General features: G+C 41.8%; 1 protein-coding gene across 1 annotated transcript in view; it reads left to right on the top strand.

The window, feature by feature from the left end:
- Window positions 1–13872, top strand: part of LOC126184594 (ATP-binding cassette sub-family D member) — an 85207-nt gene that overhangs the window by 25087 nt on the left and 46248 nt on the right. The gene's annotated exons all lie outside the window — the stretch shown is intronic.

Below are 13872 nucleotides of genomic sequence, written 5' to 3'. Positions count from 1 at the left end.
ATTTCTGACAAAACTGCAAAGTCATCAATAAATGTCAAAGTTTTTATTCCTTTAATTCCCTTTCCAAATTTCTCATTGGTTTCCTTCACTGTTTGCTCACTGTACATATTGAATAGCATAAGGGAGTGGTGACAATCTTGTCTCACTTCATTCTCAGCCACTGCTCTCCTTAAATATCCTTCGACACTTAAAAACAGTACAAGTTGTAAAAAAACCCTTTGTTTCCTGTATTTTATCCTTCCTACCTCCAGAATTTCAGCACTGGTGTTCCAGTCAACATTGTCAAAACTTTCTGTAAATCCACAAATGGTCTCAACATAACTGTACCTCTCTTCAGCCTTTCTTCTAAGATAAGGCATAGGGTTAGTATTGCCGTGCATGGAATCCATACTGATCTTTCCCAAGGTTGGCTTCTACCAGCTTTTCCATTCTTCTGTCAATAATTTGTGTCAGTATTTTGCATCCCTGGCTTGTTAGGCCGACAGTTTATTAACATTCACACTTGTCAAATGTGCTTTCTGTGGAATAGGAATTCTTCTTGAAACCTGAGGGTATTTCATCTATCTCTCATATCTTAAATACAAGATAGAACCATTTTCTCGTGTCATGTTCTCACAAGAATCTCAACAATTCGGAAAAGGATCTGAATAATTCTGAGGAAACATCATGTGTACTCCAGGGGACTCGTGCTCATTTACATCTTTCAGTGATCTCTCAAATTCTTCTCACAGTATCACATCTCCCTCATCTACTTCCTCTTCTCTTTCTATAGAACTGTATTTGAATTCATTTCCCTTGTATAACTTTTCTACATATTCCTCCCATCTTTCCATTTTCTATTCTTTGCTTAATACTAGCTGGCCATCTCGGCTAATACTCATTTTCTCTGAAAATCACTTTAATTTTCTTATAGTTGGCATCTCTTTTTTCCAGTTGTCCTGAGTGCTTCTTCAATCTATCATTTCTCCTTTAGCCATTCCTGCTTTGTCTTTTGCAGATTCTGTCAATCTAATTTTTTTAGGTTCATTCTTTATTCTGTTCTTTTTAAATTCTGTATCTCTTGTGTCATCCAAGGATCTCTACTGGACCATGTCGTTTTGCCTAATTGATTCTGCGCTTCCATCACTATTTCATCCCACAAAACTACCTGTTCGTTTTCTTTTGCCTTTTCCCTTTGTCAGTCAGTTTTTATCAATAATTCACCAGCTTCTTATACCATATCCTTTTAAATAGGCTGGAGATCTGCCTTGGCAGGCAGATGTTTATTGAATGCAAGAACTGTGATGAGAGTTGAGCACCAGCACACATACAACCCCACTGAATAGATTCGATAGCCAGTGTTCTAATTTAACAAAGACCATAATGAGACGATACAGCTACATGTTTGGCAGTAGTAACATAGGTCTATACCAAGAGTGAAGTGAAGAGAAGAAATGGTTTGGCAACCTTTGTGTCACAACCATGGCTAATGGCACAATCTGCATCACTCATTCACAAGATTGTCAGATGTGGTGTACGTGGTTCAGCAGTGCCACCTGAACGTTTGCAGCTTTCAGTGATTCCTTTGTGTCATCATGATCAATACCATCATATATTACACCCTGTCTCACTGGAATAGGCGCATAAGGGTGGTAGTTTTCATGTTTGTGTCATCTCTATAGCATTGGAGGGTGGATGACTGAAGCCAATGTTTGTGTGCTTATTGTGGAAAATCTGATGGCACAGTCTGATGATGCTTTGAATCCATTTTGTCAGGGTCATCTGAATTTGCACTGGCAAGTCAGGGTGGGTTGCTGGCGGGCTGTGTCAGGCATTTCATGGTGATTGGCTGTGTGCCTCCTTATCACAATGGCAGTAGGCCACTGAAAACTACCATTCTTGGTGATGAACATATACATGAAACTGCCATGCCTAGCCTCCATCATGGCAGCATAACGGAGAGACCATACCCAGACTAAGACACTTGTGCAAATATATGTACAAGACAGGCGAATAAAGAAGTAAGAGCAGAGTCATGGGTTGCTTATCATACAGTGATTCTGCAGGGCTTCTGTTATTCATGATTATGTACTCTAGGAGGACAGCATAAATGATGATTTTCACCATGCACCCTAGGGATCCATTTGCCAGTTACTGTGTTGGTGGCAGGGACTGAAACCAAATGGTAGATGCTGCTCTAAACATGGAATGAATTGTCCAGGTGCAACAGCACATGAACCAGTGATGGATCCCTAAGCGTAGCATGTCTGTTTACATGTGAAGTGATGGTGAAACCTTCCAATATAGTTTAAAGGTACTTTTCCAGATTAAAACAGATGATTGTCTGCTCATTGAATTTTGAATCCAAGTCCATTGTTAGGTGTGAGAGTATGTTACTATTGTCATGTTGTCATGTCACTTTGTGATGTATTTTGTGATAGTACGAAGTCAAAATATTCATCCAGATTACTTTTGTACCACGGCCTTCAAATTGTATCATAGACACACTGAACTGTTTGCTTTCCTTACTAAAACTAACAGTGTAGCACAATTGCTTTGTGCTTCCAGACTGTGATGTTCCAGTTTGAGATTAGGTTTAACCATGAAAGGGTTTGGCTGAGCATGAGAGATCCTGGTAGTTGCTGCAGGATTGTAGCATGATGTGCGCCTGAAGCCTGATACAGCCAAAAGCTGGTAAAAAGTATCGGTGAGAGAGAATCTCATGTCAGGGCTTTACTTCAAGAGATGAAAGGAGGATATGCTCTGGAAATTTGTTTGTTGATAATATCTGTGAGGTAGTTGTAGGTGAGGGAAGACTTGGTGAAGTTGCTGGTGTAAGTGTTGAGGGATTCTGTAATGGAACAGATGTGTTTGCCAAGGATGTCTAGGCCACAGGGAAGGGAGTGTTTGTTGTGCCAGGGGTGGCAGCTGCCTAAGTGCACTTGTATTTGCTTTTTGTCAGTTTTTATGGGCTGAGGTTTGGAGGTAAGCCTCACAAATGCAAAGTGAAAGCACTATAGAGTGCCGATATTTTATTTTATTTATTTTTTATTTTTTTTATTTTTATTTTTTTAAGAAAGTGAGTGTTGAACCTTATGAGTATGCTTTGTTAATACAAGTTGTTGCACAAAGCGTATTGGACTTGGGTCGAAACTAGATATTCTGACAGATTGGCATATGATATCACTGCAACAGCTACACTGTTGCAACACAAATAATTGATCAGGTGCAGCTGAGTTAAATTAGGACACCAGCCAATGCTAATGCAAGGGGCTGTATAAATGGGCCAGTCTGAAGTTGACTGAACATTATTAAAACCAGAGCTGAAATATCACCAGTTCAGCAAGATGGCAAAGCCATTGCAGCATTGGTGGCACAGTTACTTCACATCCGACCCACAGACTCCTTGGGCTTATGTGATCAAAACCAATGCTGTAGCAAAACAAGTATGGGCCAAGACTATATAAACACACATCATTTTAAGTCAAATGTGTCATAGTCTGCCAGCCACCAGTCATGAGGGGAGACCTACACCTGTCCACAAGTCTACATGGCACAGTCACCTTCTCCAGGCTCTGCCAATGCTAGCTGCAGCACTGTTGCTGGTGTCAAGTCTGATGCTGTGGAATTAACACCCTCTAAATGATGGGCCACCTGGAGACCAACTTGAGCAGTTGCCGGTCTCATACTCTGGGGATTTTGAGCTCAAGCCTGGAGCCATGCGGCTGTTCCATTGCCAACACCTGTGCAGCAGACTCGTTGCTGCCTGTCTCTGCTCGAATCAGCAGCCACCATTGCTGCTGGGAGCCAGCCCATCCACCCTTGGGCCCCAACATGATTCTGTGCACTATAGCCTGGGCTGTCGAGCTGTCTTTAGTCTGCATTACAAGCTGTCGTGAGCTGCTGCAGTCGGCATCCTTACAGAATCACTGGTGTCATCACCAGTTGTTGCCTAACAGTGCAAGCTGTCAAGCTACCTGGCACCAGCTGCTACTCCTTGCAGCTGTGCACAGCTTATGTTCTGAGGGGGGTTGACTTGTCTGAGTATCATCACAATTTTTGTAGTTGGTGAACAATAAATAACTGTTTTAGCAAGGATGTTTAATGACTACACATTGGACAAGTACTAGGCATCCACTCACTACTCTACTGATACTGGATGGTGGACTGTTGGTATCATGACCTCTATCTACCCTGTTTCTGCACCCACCATAGAGGCCTATCACTGCGGCCCTTATAAGCGGTGAGAGAAGTGGTAACTGGCATCCTCAGCGGGATCCAGGACCACATCTCCGGTCATAGTCTGCAGTTCAGTAGTATGGATTTGGTGAGAGTGTTCTTAATGAAACAAGAGAAATGCACCAACTTTTCACAGTTTAAAGGGAATTGTAAAGAATATTGCTTGTGGCCAGTGAGATGCCAGTATTGTAATTTAGCAGGTCATGAATTACTGTGTATGCAGACAGTGTCAGCCAACAGTGCTCAGTGTCTCAATGAGTTATGATCCACTGTAAGAATTAGTGTCATTGTCTTGTACCTCTGCAAGACTGTTTGTGGTAGATGTACTTAAAGTATATTGTGTTGTTAGAAAGAGGTTGCAGAAATGCCATAAGCATGAGCACGACGACACAGGAAGCAGTCAAATTTTTGACGAAACAGTTGCCTGAACCAGTGGAGAAGCTTGCTGCATTACAAAGATGGGTAGAAACATTAGTGACAGATAGTGAGCATAGACAACAGTGGAGGCAAAAGCTTCAATCCTATTACAGCTAGTTTAGTGGTTCCTTTTTGAAATGAACCAGCTGAGAATGTGTCAGGTTCTGTTGACAGTCTGGAAGCTGCCACTAGTGTGGGTAAGTTGTGATTGGTAGGCAAGACATGTACCATGATAGGTTAAATAAAGCTTGTACATTTGAACAACAAAAATATGGATTTGTATCAGCATTATTGCAAACATAATAGTGCTAGATCTTTCAGGGAACAAATTAACAGGATGTCTCAGAAACAAAATGAGTCGGTGGAGGCATCCTGTAATAGAATTAGGAAAATTGATGTACATGCCTCGGAGTTGACACAGAGTGAAGAGATGGAGAAAATAGAAAATCAAAAGGCTTCAGCTGTTGCCATTAAGGTTGCCACACATATCGAGGAAATGTACATAACAACTCAGGAGCAAGATAAGCTGAGTGTTTTTTCGAGGTAAAATGCGACAGGTATGGATGTACGGGCAACATTCAGAACCAATGCTGCCAACAACAATATTATAAATGTGGGGTGGTGAGGCATCAAGTGCGAGACTGTCAGAATAGGAAGAGAAGTGAACGGCATCATGGTAAGCACTCAATCGCTGGGACCACAATTAACGCTGACAGGTACTGTGAGACTCTGAAAAAACTCAAACGGGCAATTCAGAATTGGAGAAGAGGAATGTTGAGCAAGAGTGTACATATTCTCCATGAAAACGCTCACCCACACATTGCTCGGCAAACCATTGCTCTCCTGCAACAGTTTCAGTGGAGCATAATCACCCACCCACCCACCCTATAGTCCTGACTTTGTGCCCAGTGATTGTCACCTGTTCCATAGGTTAAAAGAACATTTGGCCAGAAAGCGATTCATCTCCGATGATGAGGTGAAAGAAGAGGTTCATAACTTTCTGAACAGCATGGCAGTGAGATGGTATGACATGGGCATACAAAAACTGCCACAGCATCTACAAAAATGCATCAACAGAAATGGTGATTATCTCGAAAAATAGCTAAATGTTCAAGCTGTAAACTGATGTAAACCATTGTAGAAGTAAACAGGTCTATGTACTTATAAAAAATTGGAGACATTACTTTTGGGATTACCCTCGTACCTAACTTAAATTGGACTTTGGACAACTTAGGTCAATGTAAATATAACTCCATGATGGACTTGAAGAGTGGGTGTCACCAATTTGAAGTCATTCCAGAAAGCCATCCAAAGACCACATTTCCTGTTCCATGGGGTTAGTACAGTGTTTACAGATGTCATTTGGGCTTAAGAATGCACCACAACATCGCAGAGGTTATTGGATGTATTGTTAAGGGGATTAAAACCACGGCAATGTATGGTCTATTTAAATGGTGATATTGTGTTTTCTAAAGACCTAGAGGAGCATGTGCAACAACTGGAGTAAGTGTTTAAGGGTTGCATTTAGCATGTTTATTCAATTTCTTCATGCAGAAGGGGAGCATTCATCGCAAATTTTTCATAGGATGGAAGAATTGTATGGAGAGCAGTGTCTTGCATGGTGTACAATATTCCAGTGGTGAGATGGGCATGTAAACATCAAGGGCATGCCACACCATGGGCAAGCACACATTGTCACCACCAGTCTATGAATTCAGCTGTGGAGGAGCTCATACATTCCATACAAATCATTGGGTCACTACATATTACATTGCTGTTGAACTGTCAATCAGCAAAGGAACTGTGCATCACATAATCCTTAAGAACCTTTGTTACAGAGAAGTTTGTGCACAGTGGATGCCTGAAAATCATTCAGAGAATCAGAAGATGGTGAGAATAGATGTTTGTCTGATCCACCCGTTAAGGTACTTGGGGCAAGGAACAGATTTTATTGCTCAGATTGTGTAATATGATGATATGTAGTGTTACCACTTTGACCCCACCTCCAACCGGATGAACATGAAGTGGTGGCATCCAGAACCCCTGCTTCAAAAAAAGCCCAGTCTCCCCAAAGGCTAAAAATGTAATGGCCAGTTTCTTTTACGATGAAGAAGGACCTCTGCTCATTGACTGGCTACCACAGGTTGCAACAGTTAATGCTGAGCACTATTGCAGCACACTGCTGAGGCTCAAACAGCCCATCAAGAACAAATTCAGGGGCAACCTCTTGAATAGGATGGTGTTTCCTTAAGACAACACTAGGCCACATGAGGCCAAGAAGATCCTCAAGCTCCTTCAAAAATTAAATGGAAGATCCTGGAGCATCTTCCCATGCAACTCACATATCTTCAACACCTTAACAGTCTCTGAAAGGTCAGAGCTTCAGCTATGATGAGGCAGTGCAGGACACTGTGGAAAACTGGATCTGTCAGCAGAAATGGACCATGTGGTGTTAAAGTGGTTATTAGGACTGGAAAATTCTTCAAGTACTTTAACCTCTTAGCATTAAAGTTGGATGAATTCGGTTACGAAGTAGTATACATACTCAGCAGGAAACATAGCAATGTCGATGGCTTGAGCAGAAAGATTGTGGTCCCATGAGCACTTGGCAGAAGCCTTACCAAGTGGAAAGCAGTGCAGACTGCAGATGCAGACTGGCAATTATTTACAATACAGCTGCGTGAAGTACAGGTCATACATTGTGATAGCTGCAGCTTTGAAGGACAAAGTGCCGAGGGGAGCCCATGAACACATATTAGCAGGTCATAAAGGGCAAAGGACAACTGACTGTCAGTTAGCTAAAGCAACATTAGCTGAGCTGGATTACAAGGAGGAAGGATGTCGACCAGTAGTTGAAGAATGGTATACCTTGCACATAGTGTGCTGATCTGTCATCAGTGATTACCACTACAAAGATTACCATAGGCATCCAAGCCATTCAGAATAGTAGAAATGGACATTTTGGATGCAGTCAGCCTAACACTGGTGGGTAATAGCTACATGCTAAGCATCATGGACCACTTTTCACTTTATGTTCCAATGGCTGCAGTCCCAAATCAACAAGTGAGTACAGTGGCACATGCCATGATAAACAATTGGTTATTAAAGTTTGGCATTCCCAACACAGTAATTATAGATCAGGGCACCAACATTATGCCTGAGTTGACTAAGCAGCTATGTCATCAATTGCAGATTCGGAAGCTCAGAACTAGTGCTTTCCACCCTCAATCAAACAGAAGAATGCAACACATACATCATACTTTCAGCAAGTTTAGGTTGTTATGTGAACAGCCATCAAAATAATTGGTATGTTTACATACCTTACACCATAGCTGCATATAATTCTAAAATACATAGCAGCATAGTACTCTCATCAGACGAGGTCGTATATGGTGGAAAGATGTCATCGCCTTTTGAAGTGATTAAAGCCTAAAATCGGGAAAAACGAGGAGTCAATGAAGAAATTTGCAAAGATGTTATGGGATGTTTGAAAATGGGTGAAAAAAAGCAAATATGAAAATGCTCTAACGTCAAGAGCAAGTGGGACAACATGGTGGTAAATTTCGAGAATATAGAATTGGTCAGTGAGACATGCTGGCAAATCCCTCCACACCCAAAGGCAAAGAAAAAAAATCTCCTACTCGGTACCAAGGGCCATATCAAGTCATATAAATGACATCACCCATGAATGTGAAGTTGCAGTTACCAAGGAGAACTTCCATTCTTCATGTAGGTTGTGTGAAGATATGTAACTGTGGACACTTTTCTACAAGTGCTAATCTCAGTACCAGCAAAAGACATTATGGCTAAGAAGGAAAGAAAGAAAATGGGAATTGATGTGCAGGATGTATGAGATTTGTTCAAAAAATTCCAGAATATTCTTAATTTTGCGGCAATGATGTGTCAGAGCAAAATGCAGTTTGCATCCCTGGACACACCTATGTTTAATGTAACTGCCAGGAGTTTCATTGTTGTTTGTCTGTTAGTTATTGTTCAATGCTGTATTGAGTAGAATGTTGTGTTGCACTGTTTGCAAATTTAGAGATGCAGAGTTAGAGGAGTAATGCTTCTGCATTAAGTTTTGCATGAAACTTAAGAAAACCAAATAATACAGGAAGACTATGGTGATAAGTGCTTAAGCCGTCCTTGGTGTTACAAATGGTTCACACAGTTTAAAAATGGCTGAATGGAAGTGAAAGATGGCCCTCATTCAGGACGCCCTTTGATATCTACTGACAACGCACATGTCAGGGACATCAGTGAAATTGTGCATGCCAATCAAAGACTGGCTGTCAGAGAGATTGCAGAAGAATGTAAAATTTCAGTTGGATCATGTCATGAAATCTTGACACAGCATGTTGGAATATATTGTGTTGCCACTAAGTTCATGCCATGGCTCATGAGTCAAGACCAAAAGGCCTTCACCTTGCAATCTGTGAAGAGCTTTTGGATTATACAAATGAGGACAAGATGCTTCGTAAGAGAATCATAACTGGTGATGAGACCTGAGGTCTACAGTTATGATGTTGAGACCAAGGTTCAGTCTTCACAGTGGGTCGGGAAAGGTTCTCCGAGACCAAAAAAAAAAACATTTTGTTAGGTCAGGTCAGATGTCAGACCCATGCAGATAGTTTTTTTTTTTTTTTACTTTCAAGGATTAGTTCATCATTAATTCATGCCGCAGGGACAAACTGTTAATCGATGGTACTATTAGGATGTGTTACAACACCTGCAAGAAAATGTGAGAAGGAAACAGCCTGAAATGTGGTGAGAGAATTTATGGCTCTTGCATCACGATAACGCACCCACACATTCATCTCTGTTTGTGCATGACTATTACATAAAAAACAAAATCACTGTGCTGCCTCATACTCCATACTCTCCAGACCTGGCCCCTGTGGACTTTTTTTTTATTTCTAAAATTGAAAACCTTATTGAAAGGATGAAGATTTATGACAATAGATGAGCTAAAAGAAAATTTGTAGAGGCGTAACAAGAGTCATTCCAGAAGTGGAAACAGTGTTGGGAGCAGTGTATCAATTGTGGAGACCGTGCACAATAAATAAGAGGTAAAAAAAGAGAAATTTAGTGGATAAAGTTCCGGAATTTTTTGAACAGACTTCATATGCAGAGAGCCTTATGCACTCAGATCACCCCAAATGGACTTCAGCAGGATGGGGTGCATGAAGACGACTATGGGAACAATTAATAGGGATTTGGAAAAGGTACAGGCTTGACTGAACTCACTGGATGAGAGGATAGCTGGAACAAGGTTGTTGCAGTCCCTGGCAGACGCCCTATTGATGCAAGGGTGGAGGTGACAACACTGCAGGAGGCAGTACATCATGCGTATTTGGGCAGTTAAGTCCAATGCTGCTACCTCCACCACAGTTCTTCACTAGAATATGTAGAGTGCTGCAAAAATTGATGGCAGAACTACAGCACATAACTGAATCAACAGAATGAAGGTTGTCATTATTTTATCATATGCCAACAGTTGATATTAATACGGATAGAGCTAGGCTTCATGTGTTGACTCAGTTTTCAGTAGCAAGTGTGGATGCACATTACCAGTGACTCACAATTCATCCCTACCCAGTGATGTGGGAAGCCATGGGCAAATTTTCACAGGTGAAAATGCAGGAGGTGGTGTTAATCTTGAAGGAGGAGGGTAACTATGTATTGATGTCAGCATATGAGCTACACTTGTGCCAGAGAGGGAGAATTATAATGTATTCAGTTAAGATGGTTGAGGCCAACTACAAACCTATGAAATGCAGTTATTCTTAGGTAAAAGGAATGCAGCAGGATGTCTGAGGGAAGCACTGACACCAAACACACACTTTCAGAGGAGTTTACTCCAGAGGTAGTGACAGTAAACTGTTATGAATGGAGAAGGCCCAAAGGAATGACAGGCTGGATTTATGAGATACTGGAATATTAGTCATTGGTATGAACTTTGACATAGAAGGTGTGGCATTTCATCTTCTGGTCACCGTCACTGGAACAACTTTAATGAATCTGACATAGTCTTGATTGTAATGGACAGGGAAGCCATGAAATGTGTTACCAACTCAGACCCCTTCAAATGACACCCTAAAACCAGACCGTTTCATTCGTTGGATGAGCTTATAGCACCACAGCAGTCATTCTTCCTGTCCTCCACATGTGAATGGAATGGGAAGAAACCCTAATAACTGGTATAATGGGATGTGCTGTCTGTGGTACAAGAAATTATTCAGATGGTTAAAGGAGATGAAAATTTAATTGTGATGGAGAACTGAAACTTGGTAGCAGGAAAAGGAAGAGAAGGAAAAATAGTTGGTGGATATGGACTGGGAGAAAGGAATGAGAAACGAAGCTGCCTGGTAGTGTTTTGCACAAAGCATAATTTAATCATCACTAAAACTTGGGTTAAGAATCATAAAAGAAGGTTGTATACGTGAAAGAGACTTGGAGACACCTGAAGGTTTCAGAGTGATTATATAATGGTTAGACAGAGGTTTAGGAACCAGATTTTAAATTGTAAGACATTCTCAGCAGTAGATGTGGACTCTGACCACAATTGATTGGTAATGAACTGTAGATTAAAACTGAAGAAGCTGGGAAAAAGTAGACGCTTAAGGAGATGGCACCTGGATAAGTTAAAAGAACCAGAGATTGTTGAGAGCTTCAGAGAGAGCATCAGGCAATGGTTGACTAGAACAGGGGAAGGAATACAGTGGAAGATGGATTGGCAGCCTCAAGAGATGAAATAGTGAAGGCAGCGAAAGATCAAATAGGTAAAAAGACAAAGTCTTGACCTTCTGTCATGCACTTCATGGTGGTTTGCAGAGTATAGATGTAGAAGTATATATAGATGAGTGTCGAATTACCACTGACATGTACAATAATACTGCAGTGAGCAAAGCCACAACATTATGACTACAAGTATCTCAGTTTCTGGTAATGGAGTGGTTCTGGTTTTGCTTGTGAGACCTGTGTCTACATTAGGTGGAAAACCGTGGACACCAATGAACTCCCAGTGCAGTACCTACCAGTGGATTGGGTAAACTGTAGCATGTAATGACTAGTTAAGCAAGAATGAAAAGCTGTGTGGTAAACAAGCAGAATTGTGAAGCATAAGGAGTTGAACAAGATTGTTTACTGTGAAAATGCTTGCTGAGGAATCTGTCAAAATGGGAGAATTCAATAGTATTATTTACTAGTCTGTAAGTGATAATTCAGTGGGATTATAGTCCACTGAACTAAACCTAGAAAAATGATGTTTAGAATTAAGAATACAGCTGATGAACATTGTGGTTTAAGCTGAGCCAAAGTAAGAGGAAAACTAAGTGTACTGTTTACAATTGTCAACTTGTAAATGTATGTCAAGATTCCATAGAATTACCATGGACAGAAATACAGAGGTCAGATTTCTCTGAAGGAAGGAGGCATGTTGTGCTGCAAATACACTGAAGCGCCAAAGAAACTAGTATAGGCATGCATATTCAAGTACAGAGATACGCAAACAGGCAGAACACAGCGCTGCAGTCGGCAATGCCTGTATAAGACAACAAGTGTCTGGTGCAGTTGTTAGATCAGTTACTGCTGCTACAGTGGCAGATTGTCAAGATTTAAGTGAGTTTGAACGTGGTGTTATACTCTGCGCATGAGTGATGGGATACAGCCGAAGTGGGTTTTTTCCCATACGACCATTTCACGAGTGTACCGTGAATATCAGGAATCAAGTGAAACATCAAATCTCTGACATCGCTGCAGCCAGAAAAAGATCCTTCAAGAATGGGACCAACGACTACTGAAGAGAATCGTTCAACATGATAGAAGTGCAACCCTTCCACTAATTTCTGCAGATTTCAGTGCTGGGCATTCAACAAGTGTCAGCATACGAACCATTCAATGAAACACCATTGATATGGGCTTTCAGAGCTGAAGGCCTACTCGTGTACCCTTGATGATGTACAACTCAAAGCTTTACGCCTTGCCTGGGCCCGTCAACACCAACACTGGACTATTGATGACTGAAAACATGTTGCCTGGTTGGATGAGTCTCATTTCAAATTGCATCAAGCTGGTGGACGTCTACGGGTATGGAGACAACCTCATGAATCCATGGACCCTGCATGTCAGCAGGGGACTGTTCAAGCTCATGGATGCTCTGTAATGGTGTGGGGCGTGTGCAGTTGGAGCGATACGGGACCCCTGATATGTCTAGATACAACTGTGATAAGCAACACATATGTAAGCATCCTGTCTGATCACCTGCATCCATTCACGTCCATTGTGCATTCCGATGGACTTGGGCAATTCCAGCAGGACAATGTGACACCCCATACATCCAGAATTGCTACAGAGTGGCTCCTGGAATACTCTTCTGAGTTTAAATACTTCCACTGGCCACCAGATTTCCCAGACATGAACATTACTGAGCATATTTGGGATGTCTTGCAACATGCTGTTCAGAAGAGATCTCCACCACCTCATACTCTTACAGATTTATGGACAGCCAGCACTACTTCAGACATTAATCAAATCCATTCCACATTTTGCTGCGGCACTTCTGCATATTGGTGGGGGCCATACATGATATTAGGAGGTGTACCAGTTTCTTTGACTCTTCAGTGTAATGGAATGAGAACAGCTGAATAAAATTAGGACACCTGCCACAGCTAATGCAAGAGGCAGCATAAGCAGGTCAGACTAGACCTGACCGAACATTATTACATGGGGACTGTTTGCTAATACAACTGGAACTGTTGTTATAATACTGGACAGTTACTACATTGCCAGGCACAGCTGAGGGGCCAGAGTTGAAATTTCATCAACTCAGCAACAAAGCAGACCCATTGTAGTATTGGTGGCCGAATCACTTCACATCTGAGCCTGTACTGAAACCAGTGCTGTAACAAAACACGGATGTGCCAAGACCATATAAATACTTGTCACTTTTAGCCAAAGGAATTGCAGGCTGCCAACCACCATTCCCGAGGGGAGACCAATATCACTACACAAGTCTATGAGTCTACATGGCTCTACCAGTTGCCTTCTCTAGACCCTGCTGCTGGTACCAAGTCAGAAGCTGTGGAATTAATGCCGTCCAACTGGCAGGCCATCTGGGGACCTACTTCAGCTGTTGCCGGCCTCCTACCCTAGAGGTTTAGATCTTGAACACAGGCCTGTGCAGCAGTTCATCTGGTATCACCTGTGCAGGCAAACTTGTTACTGCCTGCCTTGCTC

This window comes from Schistocerca cancellata, chromosome 4 (assembly GCF_023864275.1).
Source record: "Schistocerca cancellata isolate TAMUIC-IGC-003103 chromosome 4, iqSchCanc2.1, whole genome shotgun sequence".
Classification (NCBI taxonomy): domain Eukaryota; kingdom Metazoa; phylum Arthropoda; class Insecta; order Orthoptera; family Acrididae; genus Schistocerca; species Schistocerca cancellata.
Note: the sequence above shows the minus strand (reverse complement) of the source record. Positions and strands in the feature narration are given on the sequence as shown.